At 45.4% G+C, this 7,457-nt stretch overlaps 1 long non-coding RNA gene across 1 annotated transcript; it reads left to right on the top strand.

The window, feature by feature from the left end:
• Positions 1 to 3,443: 3,443 nt before the first annotated feature.
• Positions 3,444 to 7,236, top strand: LOC141568777 (uncharacterized). Its single transcript, XR_012491966.2, has 3 exons — positions 3,444 to 3,700; positions 6,774 to 6,889; positions 7,000 to 7,236. It is a non-coding gene; the product is annotated as an uncharacterized LOC141568777 (long non-coding RNA).
• Positions 7,237 to 7,457: the final 221 nt, after the last annotated feature.

Genomic DNA, 7,457 nt, shown 5'->3' with positions numbered 1-7,457 from the left:
CCATACAGGGCTGAGTGACCGGGCCACAGGACAGGCCCAGGATCTAACATGGACATCTTCTCTGAACCCCCATGAATGAGGGTAGGGGGATTTGCCCACTTCTCAAAAGAGTTACAATTGTACAGGAAACCACTACAGAAGCAAGGACCAGATAAGGAATGGAGTTTGGATTTTATTTCTAGGCCAAAGGGAACCATTAAAAATTTTAAGCTGAGGAATAAAATGGCCATGTTTATATTTTTCAGCTATAACATTAAGAACAAATGGATAGGAGGGGGATGCTTTGGGAGGTAGAGAGACCTATCAGAAAGCCCTTGCAACAGTCCAAGCATTAGATGGTGAAGGCCTAAAGGAGGGCGATGAGCAATGCGGAAAACCAGAAGGTGACAGAAATGAGAGATATTTGGGAGGTGGACCCAGTGGAACCAGTTAACTAGATAGTAGAAGACAGAAGTTGAGGATGTCCCCCAAGTTTGAAAAGCAAGTTTATAGACATGGGCTATAGCAATAGTTCTGGACTGGTAGTGTCTGATAAATAGGGGGTTCAGTGAAACTCCCAAATTTATGTACAGATCATATATCCTTTTCTTTCTTTCCTTTCCTTTCCTTTCTCTCTCTCTCTCTCTCTCTCTCTCCCTCCCTCCCTCCCTCCCTCCCTCCCTCCCTCCCTCCCTCCCTCCCTCGCTCCCTCCCTCCTTCCCTCCTTCCCTTCCTTCCTTCCTTCCTTCCTTCCTTCCTTCCTTCCTTCCTTCCCCTCTCTCTCTTTCTTTCTTTCTTGCTTTCTTTCCACCTATCTAGAAGGATACGATAAAGTTGTTTGGTCCCTGGGATAGAGATGAGGAGACAAGGACAGGTAGGCAACAGCATGGTGACCATTCCCCAGCCTGGCCCCCCACACAAACCTGATTCCCTATAGAAAAAAAGCAGCGGCAAACAAAAGCTCAAGGTCAGAAACGGGGTCTACTTAGGTGACACTATGAGATCCAGAAATGGGGGGAGGGGAAAACATCCCATTGCATCAAGGTTCTAGGAACAATTATAGCCCAGTGAGGATGAAGGGACACTGTCCTCTTTGGCATCTCAAAGTTCTGTGCTCTCTGCATCCATTCAGCAGCCAGTTTCTTTCAAGGTGGCAACATGTCCAAAGCTCTAGGACTGTTGTCTTCAAAACATGCTTTCAAAGAGTGACGAGGTTGGCTGTGGTGGATCTCTCTGACAGAGTGAAGAACTTACTCTCTCAGAAGTCCTAGCCAACTTTCCCTCCGGATTCCGATGGGAAAATGCCATGTTGATTGGCATAGATTTCATTTACCTGAACCAATCACTGTGGCAGGAGGATTCTAATTTCTGATTGGTACAACCTTGCAGCTGGGTGGGGTCAATCTCCATTTAAACCCATGACCCGTATACAATGGAGGAGAGAAGAGTTGTTGGGGATTCAGCTGTAATTTCTACTCCTTTTTTTTAGTATTCAATCAACCAGCATGTTTTGAATTCCTTCTATAAGCAGTGCACTCTGTTAGCTTTTTGGTAATCAAATGCAAAAATCCTGACCTGTATGACCGCTGCAATGACAAAGTAACACTCTGAACACCTAAAGTAAGAGGCTGAATCTATACTCCAGCTATTATGAGATGAGTGTGGAGAATAGTAGCTTGTTATAAGAACTATGGTGACTGCCTAGAATCTGAACGATTCAAATGACTGAGTTTCAAAGCACCTAAGTAGGAACAGGTTACTCGCATTTTTAAAAAGTAGGAGTTACTGAGAAGTTTCTTTCCTTCCTTCCTCCCATGTTTATGTCTGATGACAGTTGTCGGGGAGAAATCATGTCCACTGGACCTATTGAGCTGTGGTAGAACTCCAGTTAATATTTGACTTTTGACTTCCTGTTACACACAAAACTAATAGTGAAGAAAAACCCACAATGTAAGTTAAGTCTCCTCTTTTCTCTCTCAGACTTTGGTGTCTCTGCCCTTTCAAAGAGATGCCTTTGTGTGTAGAGACGATATTCACTGTTTGTCCCAATTGGGAGAAAGTAGGGAGAACCCATTGATGGTATTTGGGCTTTGTTGTCTATTTTCCAACAAAGTCTAAGAACTTTCTGGTGACCAAGTCTTCCAAACATTCTGCCTCAATTCTTGGCTTCTTGAGCACATATCCAGCTGCCCATCTTAGAGGTGATCCAGGTTTACAGGTGAAGTCAAACAGAGAACAAGAAATGGACATTGAAAAGAAAAGAGAGCTTTGACATGTGGTGTCAAGATGTATCCGAATGACACAAGTCCCAGTGGAGAGAAAAGAGGTTTCTAGTTTCAAGGACAAAGGCCACCTGTTTGTACCTTACTCTTCACTTCCCCTTCTCAGCACTTTCCCCCTCAACCTTTGATGGATTGATGGATCTTCTTGCCTTATACTGATTCCCCCAGCACCTGTGTCCGTTAGATTGTCCTTCATGGATATTTCTTGATCTCTTGGCTTTGGCTGACTGGTGTCTCCATGGTAACAAGGAGTGGGGAGGGAGACATGGGGGCAGCTTAGTCCATTTGTCATCAATTGCTACTGTTTTGTTCTGCCTGGTGTGTGCTCTCAGTTGAGTCCTGGAGAAGGCAAAGTGGAGCAAAGAGATTCAGCTAAAGGACTGCTCCCGCCCAATGAGATGGGGTGAGGGGACATACCCAGGGGAACTAACTGCCTTCAGACAGAGCCAACGCAGGGGATTATAACTTCTCTAGGAACATAGCTTTCTGTGACTCAGATTTTATGTTTTAGGAGGGCAGGGGAGGCATTTATGTCAGCCCAAAGGCTTTTGCTTTTTTTGTTGAATTAAGAGGAACAAACTTTTTCAACCTCCCCATAATATAAAATAAGATGTCATTTTTCTTATTCTGGGTTGGAATTTTACTTAAAAAAAATAAATAAATAAGCGATTGGGCGAATTGTACCACTGCCTTAAACAGAGCATGGGTTGTGCGTCCTGTTTCATTTTGTGCTTTCTCTGTATGCTGTGCATTCATTTAGGTGATTCCCAAAAAGACTGTCCTCCTTACTCCTCCCCCTAAAATCAGACTATTAAAATCACGCTCCCAAGCTGCCCACCCTGAGAGAGAGTTTTGCCTGGATGTGTACACGCAAGCTCTTCCAAACAAACTTGACTTTCTCGTAAAATTCTCCGCCATTTTCTCTGGCCCTGTTAACATCTCCCTCCTCCCAGTTGCTCAGACTCAAAAGCTTTGAATCATCTTTGAGTATCCGCACATACGCCATGACTCAGGCGTCTTATTTTCCTCCTCCTCCTCCTTCCTCCTTCTCTTTCTTCTCCTTCTTTCTCCCTTCTGATTAAGTCCACTTCAGTTCTCCACGTCACTTACCTAGACCAGGCCTCTCCAATTCCTGCAAATCTTTCCTTAATGTCACACAAGTTCCCCCCAGAGATGGCTTGCACTCTGACCCTCTGGCTATATTCTCCTACTAGTGTCATTTTTTTTTAATTTTTTTTTAAGGGAGGGCGCAGCTCACAGTGGCCCATGTGGGTATCGAACCGGCGACCTTGGTGTCATTAGCACCACGCTCTAACCAACTGAGCTAACCGGCTGCCCCACACTAGAGGCTTTTTGATAAGCCTTCTGATTGCTACATACTGCTGCTGGGACTATAAAAAGGCACACCGTTTGGCAAAAATATTTTGAAAACATTAAAGGTATGTTTCAATCACGTTATTTCACTTACAGGAATTTATCTTAAGGAAATAATCAGAGAGCTACACAAAGATATGTGCCTAAGAAGCTTTATTACAACATAATTGGCAGTTATAAAAAATGAAAACAACATCAGTGTCCAGTAATAGCAATACAGTGACACACTAGGCAATTGTTTAAAAAAAGAGATCTATTTACTGACATGGAAAGATAGCTCCAGTCCATGCTTTGAAGGAAAAGAGAAGTTATGGAGTAAAGTTAATTATATAATTATATATATTAATATATAGTCTTGATATATAATATATATACACAAAGGAATAGAACAACTCTTAAAGGATATATATGTATATATGTATGTATGTATCAGTGTTTTAAAAATTTTGTCAGTATTTAACACATTTTTTCCTATCATTTAAAAATTTTTTTCTGCAATAACCCTGACTAACTATATAAAGTAATAAATACTTAAATTTATTACATGCTGAGGAAAAGCAATTTAAAAAGAAATTCATAAAAGAAAAATATCCTCCACTCTTTTGTGCCTTGCCTTTGTTAATCTCATCATTGTGCCTATAAGTCTTCATCTCCTCATGTTGCAGTAAAGCATTATTCATTTCCAAGTACAATTAAATAAATTCCTTCTGCAAGGGAGGAGCAAAGGATCTAGGATCAGAGGTCCAAAGTTTGTGTATTCTTCTGCTCCTTACTAAGCCAAGTTATTTCCTCCGTAAAGGAGAGAGGAGTAAAGCTATCTAATTCACAGATGTGGCATGAGGATTAGAAAAATATATCTGAAAAGCATTTAGAGAATTGCAAAGCATCACGCCGCAGTCGGGGTGTGTGATTTATTGTTGAGGCCCTTGGGTCTAACTCTGTGGACTAAATTGCCACACGAGGACTGGAGCCTTTTCAGCCTCAGCCTTGAGCCCAGTATGCACACAGCCCAAGCTGCATATCAGTGAGCGCTGGCCCCTGAAAGTTGGCTGTGCGGGTGAAGGGAAGGTATGATTCTTCCCCACATACCTCCAGCACTTCCGTCCCTTCCAGTGTTTCCAAAGTGATGCTTAACTTTAGAAGTCATGGAGAAGACACTGTGTCTTGGGCCAGTCTGCTGGTACCCACATGGAGCCTCAGAGCTGTAGAGCTATCTCTCTGACCTCTTCTGGTCCTGCACTCGGATCTAAGGAGTTGACTGGTCCTCAGGACCTGGGGACCTTGGGTACCACAGGCTGTGTAGGTTATAAGGAGGCCTCCATTTCCCGTCATAACCCTGGCTGGGGAGCAAGCTGGGCTGTGTGTGTGTGTGTGTGTGTGTGTGTGTGTGTGTGTACGCACACATGCGTGTCTTGCCTAGTTTAAAATCTCCTCTGGACACAAGAGAATTGGGCCTACCACATGCTTTTAAAAGTGACTCAAGACTCATAGCCACCTCCCCAGGTCCCAGATGGTTAGAGCCGGAAGGAGAGGGTCGGGGAAGCAAGGGTCCAAGAAGACCCGTGCCAAGCTCTACCGGACAGCCAGTGCAGCAGGCATGGAGGACAGAATCAGTCTTATCTATCTCAGCCTGCTCCTTTGCCAGTGGAATAGGAACAGCCTGGAGATGGTCCGTGGGGAGTCTTGGAGGTGGACTGCAGTCCAGAAGAAGGACTTGGAGGCATAGGGGGTACAAGAGCTGGAGATCATTTGTCTTGGCTTGGTTGGGATGCTGTTTGGCCAGCCTGACTGAACCTGTCAACAGCTAGAAAGTGAGGTCAGCTGGGGGCTGGAGGCCTCATTAGCTATCAGCAGAGCTTGCATCTCAGCCTCTTGAATCATCCATGATGAAACCCTTTATCAGCCTGGGAGGAGGCAGCCCCGGGGAATAAGACTCCTGTATAAGGTTTGATTTTGAGCGAGGCTACATCCGGAGGACTGGCCAGCATGAGTTAGCCCCAGTGCACACTCCAAGATAACCAAACAAGCTGACTTGCTGAAGGGAGTTATTTAGTATGCTCCGTCTGGGACCAAGGGAGGGCCTGTTCTTCTTCCAAAGCCAGGCTAACTTAACCCTCAAGGTACCAGGCTGCACATGTCTCTGGCTTCAACTTCAGTCCCTCCAAACGCCACCCTCACTCTCAGGAGAGATTGGGGAAAACCAGCAGCTGAGGGATGGGGCAGGGAAACAGTTTGACTTCTGCAGACAGATTAGGACTCATTATGTGGCGGGGAGCGATAGCACTGGGGGGAGAATCAGGAGTTTTGTCAGATGTTCTGCTAAAAAGAAACACTTGCAATCCTCCAGCAGCTCATTTGAGAGATAGAAGAGAGGGAATGTTTTGTACCTCATGTGTCTCGAAATGCTTCAAGGTCGCCCCAAATAGCACGGGGGAGAGGCTGGCCTCCGTCTTGTGAGTGACAAAGAGGTGCTGGCTGCCTTCAGTGGCAATGCTGGGGGTTCGAATCACGAGGGAGGGAGGCTAGAATTTTTAGTACAGCCTTGAAAGAAAATATCAGCCCAGCCCACCCCTGAGATGAGCATAGGGTGGGAGGCTAGCAAAATAAATAGTCTGCTGTCCATACTGACCAGGCATAAATTGTTACTTGAACAGCAGAGGAAAAAATGTGCCAGATTTTCTTCCCAGCCTTGTTTTCCAGCTTTGCATCCTCATGGCCCTTATCAAAGTGTTTCTAGAAGAGTCCCAAAGGGAGCAATTGTGTGAGGGCTACAAGAGGGGCAGGCCTGGAGAATAATGTGCAAAGCTGAGGGGTGCCAGACGGAGGAAGCTCGGGGGTCCTGTAACACCCTCAGGCTGGCATTCCACATGGGGAGACCCTCGTTGGGGTGTTGGCTAACAGCCTCAGAGTGAGGACTGGCTGTTTGCATCCAGTGCCAAGATTTCCCCCAAACCGCCCAGGAACACATCACTAACGAAAGGAAGAGAAAAGTACACGGCATAGCACTTCTGTTTCTCTTAGGCTTTATTCTTCGAAAGGGAGTGCAGTTGTCATTAAAGTAACTCAGTTCACAGCCCTGGGGGGTTTGACTTATTCCCCTGTGAGCTCTAAGTTTGCTGTTCTTTCACATTTTTTCAGTGTTGCCTTCACCAGGGAACAAGGGAGATGGCTGAAGATGGCCTCAAGCACCAAGTTTTTCAATCCTGCTACTGCCAGGAGCTGTCCATGGCATTGCCTGCTCTGTTGCTTTATAGGTGAGATTAATCTCATTAGAAAGTGACTGTGTGCTTATGAGGCTGTTATACTGTTAGGCCAATCATAAGTGTCAGACCAGTCACCCGAAGGGTGCGTTCCTTTGTTTCAGCGGTTGCCACACGTGGCCGAACATCTGGGCAAATAGGACTGCATCAGAGCACCCTGGGTGGCCAGTTGCGATGGATGATCTTTGCTTGGGTTCCAAGAGCATAGTGACTGAGGAACGTGTAATGGGAAGAGCATGGGCACTAGAAGGTGTCTCCTGAACTGTCCTAATACTTTGAGTGGATCAGACAAAATGTGGACCGAGTCGGCCAGCGGGCCTGTGGATGAGTTAGCTGTGAAAGTTCAGAAAAGTAAGCTTTGTCATCTGGATGCTCTCTAAATTTCCTGTGTTTTGTTTGTTTCTCTTTCAGGTTTCTTTTCTCAGTCCCTCTCTCTGTGTGTCTCTCACTCTCTCTGTGTCACTGTCTCTGTCTTTTTTGAAATCCAAGGGATACCAAGGGAGCAGATGGCTGGCCATGCTAGGCCGGAGCTCTGAAGGACGAACAGTAATTCACCACTGGG

Source organism: Rhinolophus sinicus, chromosome 12, assembly GCF_057876585.1.
Source record: "Rhinolophus sinicus isolate RSI-liver-muscle chromosome 12, RSI-T2T, whole genome shotgun sequence".
Lineage (NCBI taxonomy): Eukaryota > Metazoa > Chordata > Mammalia > Chiroptera > Rhinolophidae > Rhinolophus > Rhinolophus sinicus.
This window is presented reverse-complemented; position numbering and strand designations above follow the sequence as displayed.